Source organism: Varroa destructor, unplaced genomic scaffold (genome assembly GCF_002443255.2).
Source record: "Varroa destructor unplaced genomic scaffold, Vdes_3.0 BEIS01000001.1, whole genome shotgun sequence".
Classification (NCBI taxonomy): Eukaryota; Metazoa; Arthropoda; class Arachnida; order Mesostigmata; family Varroidae; genus Varroa; species Varroa destructor.
In genome coordinates, this window is record NW_019211454.1 from 72966004 (window position 1) to 72979596 (window position 13593).

Below are 13593 nucleotides of genomic sequence, written 5' to 3' on the forward strand. Positions count from 1 at the left end.
TATTTTCTGGTACTCCCTGTTTAAAATGACGCCAATATAGAATGAAGTGGAAAATCCAAACTAACGTCGTGTATTACTACACGGCTCAACGAGCGTGTAAACGTCACAAAAACAGAAGTAACTTACGAATATCTACTTCCATACTTAGCTATTCACACTGTGCACAGATGAACGGAGAGGCATAAACAAACGCGAGTGAAGTTACGTCGAATAATGAAACGTAGAAGGTAAACGTGGGTGCGACGCAACATCACGCTACGTTTCTCAACCCGACGCGTCGTGTCCTAATTGACAACATGCGCTGACTACTGAGTCGGTGATCGCGCAAAAATGATACTCGTTTTTCGCTCTACGACGCTCGCGTTTACCTGCGGTGGCTGCTCCATGCCAGGCTGACGTCTGACGCGTCAGTGTACCTTGGAACCTGTCTAGAGATCAAATGATGCATGGCGGGAACTAAAAGACGCGTGAAATTGACATATGTACAGTACGACGTACTTCATGTACGCAAAAACGTAGTTCTCAAACATTCACGCTACATTTTGAACCCTCTGGTCCGTACATTTATGATTTACGTTTGTGAAATGTATATATCATATGCGTACATCTGTTTTATATACAAATAGTATATATATATATATATATATATATATATAGAAGTAGTTGACTGGCAAATGCTAACGATCTCTCCGTCTAAATATCCATAGTGTCAATAATTTAATAGAGTGATGAAAAAAAGAGCAATACAGTGAATTCGGCGTGTCGATCAAAATGGACGACCCCGAAGCCGAAACTACGACCCATCGTTTTGAGTGACAGAAATATCAACTGGGATCAAAAACGTCTGTGAGTGTGTGTATCCGTCCTAAGCGGGGTGGCCATTAACTAGTTACCCACTAACTGTCAGTGATAGACGGTGGAAAAAAGTATGAATACTTTTCTATTGCATATAGTTGTTTGACAAACCCTGTTTTTGACGACGTCTGCGCATTATGCTTTCGAGTACTAGGCAAATTCGCTAATATTATAGCAGCACAGGCTCGACCGACCTCAGTTATCATAAACGACTCTGATTTCGGAAAACAAAATGTTATCGTTATTATTGCTACTATGTATACGATCTTATAAAATAGAATAGAAAATTAGAAGCTATCTATCTCCACATTAGAGAAACGAAATATCCATCTTAGCTGACTTTTTGGGCACTAACTTAATTTGTAGGTCAGGCCTCTTTTGAATACGCTATCCTGCGCGCTATACTATGATCTTTTTACAATGGTGACAGCGTTCTAAAGTGTTTTGGTGATCGGTAAGCCATGACGAGAACCAAAGGTTGATGATTGATTGTCTGTCGAACGTGGAACATACGTGTATATTTTATCTTGTGTGAACTTTCTATAATGATTAAGGGAGCTCTTACCCCGGGCATCGACCGGCTTGATATCGCACGAACAATAATTATATCTTGAAATATCATAAAACTGCTTGGGCCTACTGGATGTACACGTATTGCACATATATGTGTACGTGGTGTTGAAAGCGCGATACTCATCTCGTAAGTCGTTTATAAAGTAGAAATAAAAAAATAGAAAAGTACAGTATAACGAGGAAAAAACAAACAAATAATTGACTGACGTGAAAACTTTAGGGTCTAGCTTTAAAAAAAAAAAAAAATACGATATAACCTTCATTTGACTTTTTTGTATTGGTTAAACTGTTCTTTCAGGGAAGCAGCATTGGCCTTATGAATGACATCCATGATTTAAGCGGTTCCTTCCTTTTAGGCTTATATAACTCTACGAAGGCATTAAACGTGCACGAGTAGATTGTTAATGATTTAGACAGACAGGTATGCGCACTGACCTCATTACTGTGCATTATTTACTTCTTCATATGTACACGTAAGGCCTACAACGATGAGGGATAACTGTTTAATATGAACAGTGTATAATCAGTACGGGCGGTCAACGTGCGACTTTGTTGGTAGGCAATACAATACATCTGTGATTAGAAGGCTAAGCGTACGTATGGTCCAGCCTTAGATCAGCTGGGAACTACTATTTATTCAGGCAGTTTGCGTATATTATGGGAACATAATAGACTGCCTAGATATTTTTGATATGGGACGATGAAACAGTGATTGTTAACGATGCAGTATCATCATTCAGCCGTCAATTCTCATGTTAAGCCTTTAGGTGGCCGTGAACAACTTAGATTCTAAATATTTCTCTAAACTGCAGAAAAAACCGATTCGTGTAAGCGTCCTTCCTGCACGTTCCCAATACCTATACCACATCGCTCCCGCCGACAACAACAACCCGCTATAGACAACAGCTGGGGCATTAATAGAAGGCACTGAATATTGAGTATAGATTGCCCAACTCATATCCGACGGTCGTTCTTCTCTTTGTGTCAGATGCACGCTGCCACTATATGGATGGTCTATTAATTAGCTCAGCAATCAATAAGTGAGTAAAGTAAAAACGGTCGAGGGATAGTTTGTACATTTCCAAACAGACGTACGTTGTTGCTGTTATTGTTGTTTTTGAATAGCGCAGTCCTGCATTCCGATCAGCGATGACAACAGCAGCGGTGTAACACGGGATTAAATTTTTTTCTTCGATCAGGTGTTCCTGCTCCTGCCGTGACGTCGTCACCTGTAAAACCTTTGATTTCTTCTATAAAAGTAATAGTTAACACCGGGTCGAATTACTGTTTGGGAATAGGCAAGGGCCTCTGTGATTAGCAGCACCTTGCTAGAAACGCTCGTATGTGTGACGCTTAACTAAAACGGTGAAATGAGGCGACGTGTACCGTGTGAGGCAGCAAAAAAAAAAGCAAACTAATTGTAACACAGAGGGGCAAGAATCACAGCGATCGGCGGATGAATTTCATGTTCACATCATCACCCTAGAATTACTATCCATATCATAATCTTTTAATTCTTCGTCATCGCTGAATTGTCGTTATCAAACTAGTTGCGCTGACCTTATAACTAGCATTATTGCGTCCACCGATGCCGCCGTCAGCAGCGCGGCTGATCGTAATTTATTGAAAAACGGTTGAAATCGAAGTTGTACGCCAGAGGCATAATGAAAAAGATCACGAAGCTCAAATTTCCGTATTGACGAAGCACAAAAGTCATACTCTATCAGCAATGACTCTGATCTTTATTCCATATTGATGTATACAAGCACATCGTCGCTAACGTTCTTGCCGCCGCTAATCGATTTATTATTCTACTTGGTAGCTCTGTCGGGTAGACGGGCTAGGGCTAGTATGTTTACGCAGTCATATCACCATTATATTATGTTTATGAACGTTTGGCGTATCACCTTCTTATTATGAAGACTTTCGAGGTGGTGACAGAGGCAGCTGAGATGAGTGTCTCATTGTCTCAGGATGAGTACGACAAAGAAGCTATAGTGTTAACAGCGGCGTTTGACAATGATCGGCCCTTATATTATAACTTTGTCGTTACGTATATGTTTTTACTGTATACGTAGATGTATAGATGACGCTGATGATACGAATGATGATTATGATGACAGCTACTGTAGACCTCGGCGAAAACATACTTCGCTAAAAAGAACAATGGGACCAAGTAAAACAGGGATAACAATGCAAAGAACGATAAAATGAAGAGTGTAAAGTTGACATGGGAAAGCTGATGAGAGTGCAAATTTCACGAGCTTTCAAGTTCGTCAGCGTCGTGATCAGCAGCAGCTCGAACTTGTTGTCTTTACGCTTGAGCCGTCCGGCTCAAGTAAACGCTGCCAACCGCGTTCATTGATAAGCATTATTCAGCGTTGCTTTTGGCGTTCAAACGCGTCCAAACCATTGGCCAGAAGTCAATTTTTCACCCTTCCCGAAGTCCAAGCTTGTCAGTCCTGTTTATCCCGCCGACTCCGTAGCCTTCATGCATCCTTTTTTTTCTTTCGTTCTCAATGAACTACGACGATAGTTATAAGAAGAAAGGTCCACTAAATGAAGGTCACGACCTGAACTAGTGCTGCGATTACAGCTTGCAACACCAGCACCGATCAAAAACAAATGAAACGTCGAACAGAAAGCAGTCGGCTTTCTATCATTGAACCAAACCGGATAACTATTCAGCCGGTCCATCAAGACAAGCTACCTGACGAGAGACAGTAACACGGGGCAGTAATGTCGGCGTTAGCAACCGAAAACGGTTCTTCTGATACTGACTATGAAAAACGGGTGACAATACACCGCTGGAAACAAAGAAAGGATTTCAATCGACGAGATAAGGCTAAAATATGCTAGAAAGGACGTGAGTAAGTGAAACTATGCATGCACGCATATTTCTGATCAGTATCTGACAAAGAGTATTGAATATGCATCTTGTCTTCAGCGGCATGATCATTTTCCTGTACTTGCAACAGCCCCAGTCAGTAGCACTAGCTATGCTAGTTTAATGACGCATTAATTATAGATGATTAACTATATTTTTAACCCTGCCCATTGATAAAACAGGAAAGAAAGAATAAAAATATAAAGCTGCCATTTGTTATCGATCACGATTTACCGTATTTGATTTGTTTGTCAAAGATACTGTACACAATAAGTAAGTAACTTGGGTTTGTAAAACTAGATTAAGTTACGCTCAGGGCGACTTGCAGTGTATTGAATTACTTGTGATTTTTTCATACGAGGTAAATATAAAAAAAAACGAGCTCAAAAAAATCTCGACTGGCTTTGTACTAGTTTAAGGTCGCATGCATCTATGTATAAGCTACGCAAAGTGAAGATATTGGAGGTTTCCTACAAGTAGGTACCAAAAAAACTTCACTCACAGCCGACTCTAAACCATTTCTTCAATAACAAGCCTGTGTAGGACTGCTTCAGGAAACTAACAAAGCAGAGAACTCAATGCGAAGAATCTGGAAGGACTGAGGACGCAAAAGAATTACTACATATATCGCCCTTTCTTTAAAGGGTTTCTCTTCCGGGAATCGGCTTCAAATCATCTTGTACGTACACTTTCGCTTGATAGGCAAGCAGGTCACCACTGGAATAGTCCTGCCAGGACGATTCGTAATAGATCAGGTCCTTTTAGGACAGAACAACCAATCCATTATATATATTTCGGAATTTAAGCGTAGATTAGCCATTATATAATATGTTCACGCAGGACGAAACCTCGCCGAGACTATAAACCTGTTTTTGTCTGAAATCAGTAGTCTATGTTATTGCCAGCTTTAGCGTGGCTTCGAAAGAAGAAAGAATTTCGTGCGACAAATCATAAAATCCTCGACTGACTTCAAGCTTACAAAGCTAGCTTACAAGTTAATTAGAAAAGATTGCCTAAAAAGCCATTTCTGATACACCTGAACTTTTTATTTAAAGATTACCAGCCGTTTTGGTGGGCACGATATCAATTGCCAATGCCAATTTCACGCATCATTTTGATCAGCTTTAACAGCTATTGGCGAAATGAAGGACGGAGTACTTTGAAAATGACCAGGGAGTGCCTTAGGTCCTAAATTAGATATGCGATTGCGGCGAACGACGCTAGTCATACCGAATAAAGACAAGCGTCGAGAAGGACACTTTGAGCAGATCGAAGATATTTTGCCGAAAAATCTATTTTTATTTAAATAAAAACTCATTAGAGATATATATTCCGACGTGTACATATATATATATATATACAGCAGCATATATTTTGAACCTGTTTTTATATATATAATTGTGTGAAACGGGATTTACTAAGGTAGTCTATTATACATTAATTTCGGATTGCCGATGCACCCAGTAGATAAATCATATTTTATTCGAATCTGTTGTGCTTTTGTGCTCTTGCCTTGTTCTAAACGAACTCGTAGTTCGTCGACTGGCTTCTAATTCGCTCGTGGAATTGGGTCTCGAAAAGCTTCTCCTCTAGACACGTTACTCTCAGTGTATGTATATTGATTGGTCAACATATGTTGAATTTTTTTGTTGTGACAATGCGTTGAAGACTGTTGCTGCAACCGTCGCGCCTCCCTCTACGGGGTCAATAGGATTCTAGGTAACGTAGACTAGAAGAAGCAGCAGGCAGCTTAAATTATCAACCATTTCATTATCCACATTGCTATGCGTTACTATTACTAATATATTGTGTCGTCTTCGTACAACGGTTACGTCATGTCTTAAATAATATATAATAATTACCGATTTAAATTTAAACAAAATACTCCCTCGTCTCAGTGACCTGGCTAGCATCGAGTGAAGTGGCAGAAGCAACAGGCACGGTATTATGATGAAGGATTTATCAGCCAAGCATGATTCTCAATAAGTACTATTTGCTAGAAATGATCATTGCTAGATACGTGTACTGTTGTTTAGCGATTAAATGCCGTTTGTTCTATAAACTAGGATTTTTTATGACTTTGTACATGTGAACAGTGTTTCAATGATCAACCCGCGACAAATGTCGATCAAAGAATCGACAGGTTCAGCTGGTCCTGGCAAGCGCATCCTTTGGATATCTCATAAATCATTGTTTATTGCCATTATCAGTACCCAATTACCACTAGAACGCTAAAATCGACATTGCATCAGGGACTAGTAAAACCATCCAGTCGTCCTTTTCTCCACTCACTCTAGTCAATCGTCTCCTATTTAACCGAATTTAATTGATTGTCCTGCCGTTCACCGGATAACAATCAATATAATCAACGTAGAACGAAAGATCAGCCATAGGCCAAACGCATCGCTGTTCGATAATTCAGAATGGCGAAGCGCGTGCCACATCGTTGTGGTCTATATGGCTATAATGCTGTACGTCGGGACCCTAGATGCATATATATATGCGCACAGAGTGATATATACGCTGTGTTTACATTTATGACTTTAATTATCGTTGGTATATATGTGCGTTTCATAATAAGACATAAATGGTGATTGATGACTTCAAAAGTTCAGTTGAACTAATATACCGATAAGCTTTTATGTACAGACGCGACGTTCCAATTAACGAACAGTCATTTTTCGCACCACCTCATGACAAGACCGCACCAGCTACGAACTTCAAATCGGAGGATAACATTAACTATCGTATAAAACTTAATCAGATCGCAGCTCTTTTTGGCCAAGGCCTTTGCGCTGCTCGAACTGATGGAATTCGTGTCGGGCAGAGTGTAATACAAACGGAGTTGAGTCTACATTAAAAATTAATTCACTACGCTTATAGTGTGCCGTTAGTTATAAATATGTCGTTAGTTCTTTGGAACCTAACATGATTGCTAAACGCATCATTTGGGATTGGTTTTTTTCACAGCGCATAGTCTGATATCATAAGTAGGAACAAGGTGATGCGTAACGTGGAAACCATCCGTACCCGAAACAGTAATCCGCATCAGACGGAAATGGCAAATGTGGAGGGTCCCTCGATAATTATTACAGGAGAAAATAGATTACAAAACCTGCTTTTCGGGCCCAGTCTATTTCTGCCGAATTTATCTCAGTCAATATAAACGAGATAGCGTATAAGGGCATCCTGGTAAGCTTCGAAGGCCGCAGCCCAAGTAAAACAGGAGTGTGAGTGGACGCGTGGAAGGAAATCGGGTGACTGCCAACGTAAGGTCGAAGTCCCCTTACGTTTCCTTGGCCAGCTTCTCGTTACGTTGAAATATGTCAAAATGTTAGGTATATTTGCTATTGTAGTGTGGCACAGGAATTTTCCATAGAGCACTCGCTTGATTTCTTTATAGAAATGGTCGATCACGGTCAAACTGTCATTCAGCCAGCTGAAACTGTCAGCCGTGAAGACACCAAGGCTTTGCGGCAGTACTCTCAGTATCCGAGTATATGAATAGGTCCATTCGTTGCTTTTGCTCGTTCCCGCAAATGACGTCGGAGATACCGTCCAAGTCGCTTTCCTCACGGAAGAGAATGCCTTGTAATACAATCAACAAATAATGGTTAAGCAGATCCTCATTCTCACACCTGTAACTTCAATTATCTTCATTTCGAACAAAGATTCCGTTTAGAAGAGCGTTATGAAAATATTTTCATAGGTGAAATTTCTTACGTTCGTCGTAACAGTCGCCGTCCCTTTGAGGAAGAAGTACAGTCCCTGCTATGGTCAGTGGATAGCGCGATTATTCCATTTTAATACAATTCATATTGGTGTAGAAAGATGAGAATTTGATTTCGTAAATTTCCAAGCTAAAAATGCACCCAACACGTCATTGGGCCATTATTCACTTAGCGTACACTCCGTTCTACTGTATATACATATATATATATATATATATATATATAGTACTGATACGAGAGGGAGATAGTTACACCGTCGTAGATATGTACGACATCAGCAGGCATCTGTATGATAACAAACTGTAGAACAGAGCGACAACTTAAAAGTACCCAACTTATTTGCTAACGATTTAACTCAAAAAAAAATCCAAAGAACCAGAACGGCAATACAAGCTGACCCTATCCTCATCCTGATCTTGATGACGCTATGGAAGTCGATTAGGAAATTCGTTGACTGCTATAAAACGAGATATCAGCGACGGCAATAGATTATGCAATCGTTCAATTGAATTTAACTGAGTGACGCAGCTTCACTGTTGGTTGCTGCTAGTAAAAATATAACAGTTATCAAAAGTACAATAATTATATATATATATATATATATCTATAATTATACGTCTATTATACGCATCTATAATTATACGCATGAGAACGATTGAATATATGGTACGCATTGAATGATGATACTGATTTTATGTATCGCAGTTGCGGCGGTGAATGGATCGAACCTTACGAGCAAATGCTGTTATTTTTTTAGCCTGAATGACTCATTTCATTTTTATTTAGCAAATTTATTATTTCTTCGACGCTGTTTATTATTAAACCTTCGACGCTGGGATGAAATGCATCCAATTTTATGCGACAATCGATATTTGTTCAGATTATTCAATATTATACTAGACAACAAGTCTTAGATATTAATAAGCATACGTACAATGTCAGATATAAATGGGAACAAGTCGAACAAACTGAAGCAATACACCGAAAAGCGTTTTACCTCGTGTGACTGTCCAGTGATGACAGAACCTTTTTCAGGTTTTTTAAAATTATTAAAAGGAAATCATCAAACACGTAAACGTTTGTTCAACCTTCTCATCTATGAGTCTCACAACAAAGTGACGCACGACTGATACATTTATTTAGATATGTTGAGATACAACTTTATATGAACATCTGCTAGCTCCCATGTTCGTACTTTTCGCGCACCCTGTGATGGTAAATTTGAAAGAAGGAGCAGTTGATCACCATTCGTTCATGTATTTCAACAATATGATGACCTCAAAACTTCAGTAGTTAGCCATCGTGGTCAAAAATGAAAGAGTCGGCTAGACGGACAAACATCGATGAATGACTTAATCAATAAATGGCACCACACACGAATGCTTTTTCTATTGCGTTCACTCCCACATCCGTATGCCGATAGAGAAGCGACCGCAGTGTCTATTCACGGCTACCATGGCCCCACGCTAGATGAACAAGATAAAGTACTTTATATAAATCACTATCCCGCAGCCTAGTATTGCTTGTCATGGGTGCTCCTTATTTTCTAGGACGGCATATTTTTCACGCAAAGGTTTATTTGTCTATATATATATATATATATGGCATACTACACGTCATGCATCGCGGCTCATCCACCTCTCGGAAGTCATACATAGACGCGATACAGGCTTTTCTCTACGTTCTAGAGAAACCACAAGCAAGCACATAGGACAACCGATACAATTTCTGTCGAAATCGAACGCCGCTTACCCGAACGGAGCGATGCATGACTTCAATCTATTTCGGACCCGTTTACATTCGTGGCCGATCCAATTGTAATTGGTTTCGTTGCCGTCATCTAATTACTACCCACCGTCGTTCACTTCAACAGCGATGCTGCTACTGCTGCTGCAGGTGCTTGTAGAATCTGCACGGACGGCGTAGAGCCACGCGCCCAGTACCGGTCATGGCGTCGGCGTTTGCACAGTTTTGACGTCAACACTAATAACAAATAAAACGATGGAAAACTCAACAACAGGCAGCAAGATCTATTGTGAGAACGCTCGTTAATGCCGATGCTGCTGTTTTTGTTTGAAAAATGAACCAAAAAAATAGCGGCTTTGGAGGGATAGATTAGCGGCCAAGTTTTAGGCTAGGGTCCAAGCTCCACACTCCCGTATGCTGCTGCTGCTACCGCAGCTGTCGCACCGCCAAAACGCGTCATCGTGATTATCAACCACGAACAGCACCAAGACGTCAAACACGAAAGGCGCCGTCCGAGTTTTTTGTGGTTGATTCTCATAATTCGACGGATGAGATTTTGTGTTAAAAGAAAGGATTTAGATTGTGACTATGATAGAATTAAAGAACGAGACACTGAGGAGGAAAAATAGGTACAGAAGAAAGAAAAATAATTGTGTCTGCACCGATCCAGTGGAAAAATAAGCGCATAGAAAACAATGAAATAGAATGCCATAGGCGAAGCGTTTGTCCTAGTATGTACCGTTGCGATATACTACGATGTATGCAAAATGGGCAGCACTGGCCTAACACTACAAAAGACCGTATCGTATCGTACCGTACCGTATCGACTCTGATCTTCTTGTCTTCCAACACAGATTCAGTACGATGAAACTAATATTACAGTGGCCGCCACAGTAGCAGTAAAAGCAAATGCGCTTTTCTTGACAGTTGACAACGACAGCGGCCGGTCAGAACCCCTCGTGCGTTTAGGCCGCACCCTCGTTGATGAGCTTCAGAGCGACAGGCGCCGCCCAGCGATCCTCACCCTGTAATGATTTTACTACGGGAACAAAGCCGCCTACTCATGGGTAAAAAAGCAAACTTTAAAAATCCAAATTTAAAAATAAAACTCACAAAATGAGAGAAACCACAATCGTGTATGCGTAGAACACAAGGCTACTTGTATATTTCTCGTAAATAAGCACTTAAGTTAATAAAACTGTATCATCTGCCATGGTATAAATGTGTCATGTTGGGTAATTAAATTGTTGACACATTGCAAGATGCGGCAATATGTCGCCGCTAGTAAAAATTTTCATTTGAAAGGTACTTTCTAAAGAAACAATTCACGGACATTCGTGCTTTAGTTTATACCGATGTAAGCTCCCAGCGTCGTGGCGCAGGCAAGCCCAAAAATACAAGAAATTTTCCACCATCCATTTTCTAAATATAGCGTCCACAAGTCGATGAATCTCTACGAGTGGAAAAAATTTCATAATTAGTCTAATGTGCACTATTATATTGCTGTTAACTTCGCTACGGCGACAAATTATCTCAGTTCAGATAAGGGTGAGACTAGAAGAAATCCGGCGCCGGATATAATTAATCGGTCCATCACAAGCCTTATAGTAACATTAAAATGTCACGCCTTACAAGATCTACACTCATCAATCTATTGCTTTTTTGACGATTGATCGAAAGATTGCGAAGAAAGCGATAGAGTACCGGTATTTTGTTGCTGTCAGAGCTTCCTACAGACTAGGCTGGTTTAAAAGAACCAAAGACAAAAGAAATGCCGGGGAATATTGTAGGAACGATATCCGTTTTTGTGCATCTATCAAAAGGCAGTGTAGAACCATTATTTATCACCTTATATCTATAAAAATCTACATCGATGTATAGTATCTTATACATATATCACAATGGAAGCTAACCTTTTACTCCTTCTATATGTTTATTGTCAGACAAATCAAATAATAGCATCAATAACAACGGCCCCGAAATGGTCACCCGCTAGCAGTATATAGCTTAATTATATGGGTCGCTACTTTAATAACAATTACAGTGATAATTCTATATTATAGCGGCTATAAATGCTTTTCTACAACAATAATCATATCGTATTAGTTGAGCTCGAAAAGCAAAAAAAAAAAAAAAAAACGCACTGAACAAGTCTAGCTGGATGGAGATGAAGCTTGTCGGTTGGCAAGGGTAGGCAAAAAAAAAAAGACGTCTGATTGGCTGCCTTGTGGTCTGATGGCCCATTGTCTGTATTCGTTCGGGTGGTGATTTCGGTGCAAATCTTCACGCCTTTAGCGCCCATCGTATAACAGCACGTTATCCTTTAGCAAGCAATCTGATTAGGCACCCAATGGCAAAAACGAAGGCTGAAAACAGCGCAACCATTCTTCGTTAGCGAAATGTGATTCTACCCATCATATCACAATTAGAGAGGCAAGGCATGGCCATAACACTCGTTAATGTTTTGTTATGTTGGACTTTGGAGCTAAATGAGAGAGCCTTCCATCCGAGGCCCGATACAGAAAAACAGCAGCTACGAGGTACGTTGCCATATGTGTTCATATGAAGGTAAACACTCATTCACTATTTAACCTATTGATCGTTACTGAGCGAAACTGTAGTCATAGGACGGCAAAAATATGCCTGTGCACCCCACTAAGGACAATTTCAGCCAACGATGTAGAAAGAGATAGTTTATGGAACTCACTAACTTTGTACCGTCTAGAACTCCATTCAGCTTCGTACAACCTTTATTTAGTCAAAAATAGGATGAATATTATTAGATATTACTAGCTCGCAGAAGGTTTTCAACAGCTAAGAACTATGCAAGACAATCGCATCATCGAACACACATTGAACCGCATTCGAAGATACCCACATGCGAGTACACAACGAAGTGTAGATTTCATTCAAAGCGTGAATAATACGTGTCTAGTAGGCACAGGCTCGTAGGTCATCTGCCCTGATTAATGAATTCTGTGTGCGCTAGCTAAAGATGGCGCTAGACGGAATTGTTTCCTTATCTTACGATGAGATGCGATTGCCGTATAAATATTTCGATCGTACATTTGGTCCTTGATCAGTCTGATTGCAGAGACAATTAATTGCCAGACTGAGCTCAGTATCGAATCCGCATTTCGGATATCCTTGGCATACACTGCATCACCCATTCAATGTTATCAATCATTCTGTAGCACAGGGCTAGCCGGCGGTATATAGTGCTCGAGTTTTAGATACGATATAAGTGTATTATAGTGAACTAAAGTTACTCGCAATTATTGCAATTGAAGTTGGAGATTGAAGCAACGAGATTGACTATCCGATTTTCTATTGTTCAAAATGAGACTGGTTATTATTGAATTCACTTACACGCTGTGATCTAAACTGTGTGAAATAATCTCGCTCTGCCATTTCATTCATTACGTCGCTACGTAGAAATATCAAAATGACTCAAAATTTTTAGTGAGAACATATATAGAATCTTCGCGGTGCTATTAACTCAGCTGTACGCCGAGGGAATAGGTCAGCATACGGTTCATGGCGCATACAGAGGTATGCGTTCTTTGTAAGTGCAACATCGAAGCACGAGATTGAACATGAAGAACGGTAATGAACGTTGAAGTGCGACGTTGAAGTTTTCTGTTTGTTTTGGGACTACTGTATTCCCCTGTAAACCCTGTAAGAAATCTCTCTCAGCGGGAAAATGAACTTGTTAAAAGGATGATAACCAAGGGTGGATTGCTCAGAGGCAGCCATGTTTTAAACAGGTCCTATTTTATATTGGTAAGCGTCGTTAAGTAG

The 13593-nt window shown here is 40.1% G+C and overlaps 1 protein-coding gene and 1 long non-coding RNA gene across 11 annotated transcripts in view; both read right to left on the minus strand.

Moving 5' to 3' along the window:
- LOC111243941 (uncharacterized) overlaps positions 1–13593 on the minus strand; it is a 156012-nt gene that overhangs the window by 88012 nt on the left and 54407 nt on the right. The window lies entirely within an intron of this gene.
- Positions 5640–10594, minus strand: LOC147759071 (uncharacterized). The gene is made up of 2 exons (XR_015324201.1): positions 9799–10594; positions 5640–7903 (listed from the first exon to the last, which is right to left on the minus strand). It is a non-coding gene; the product is annotated as an uncharacterized LOC147759071 (long non-coding RNA).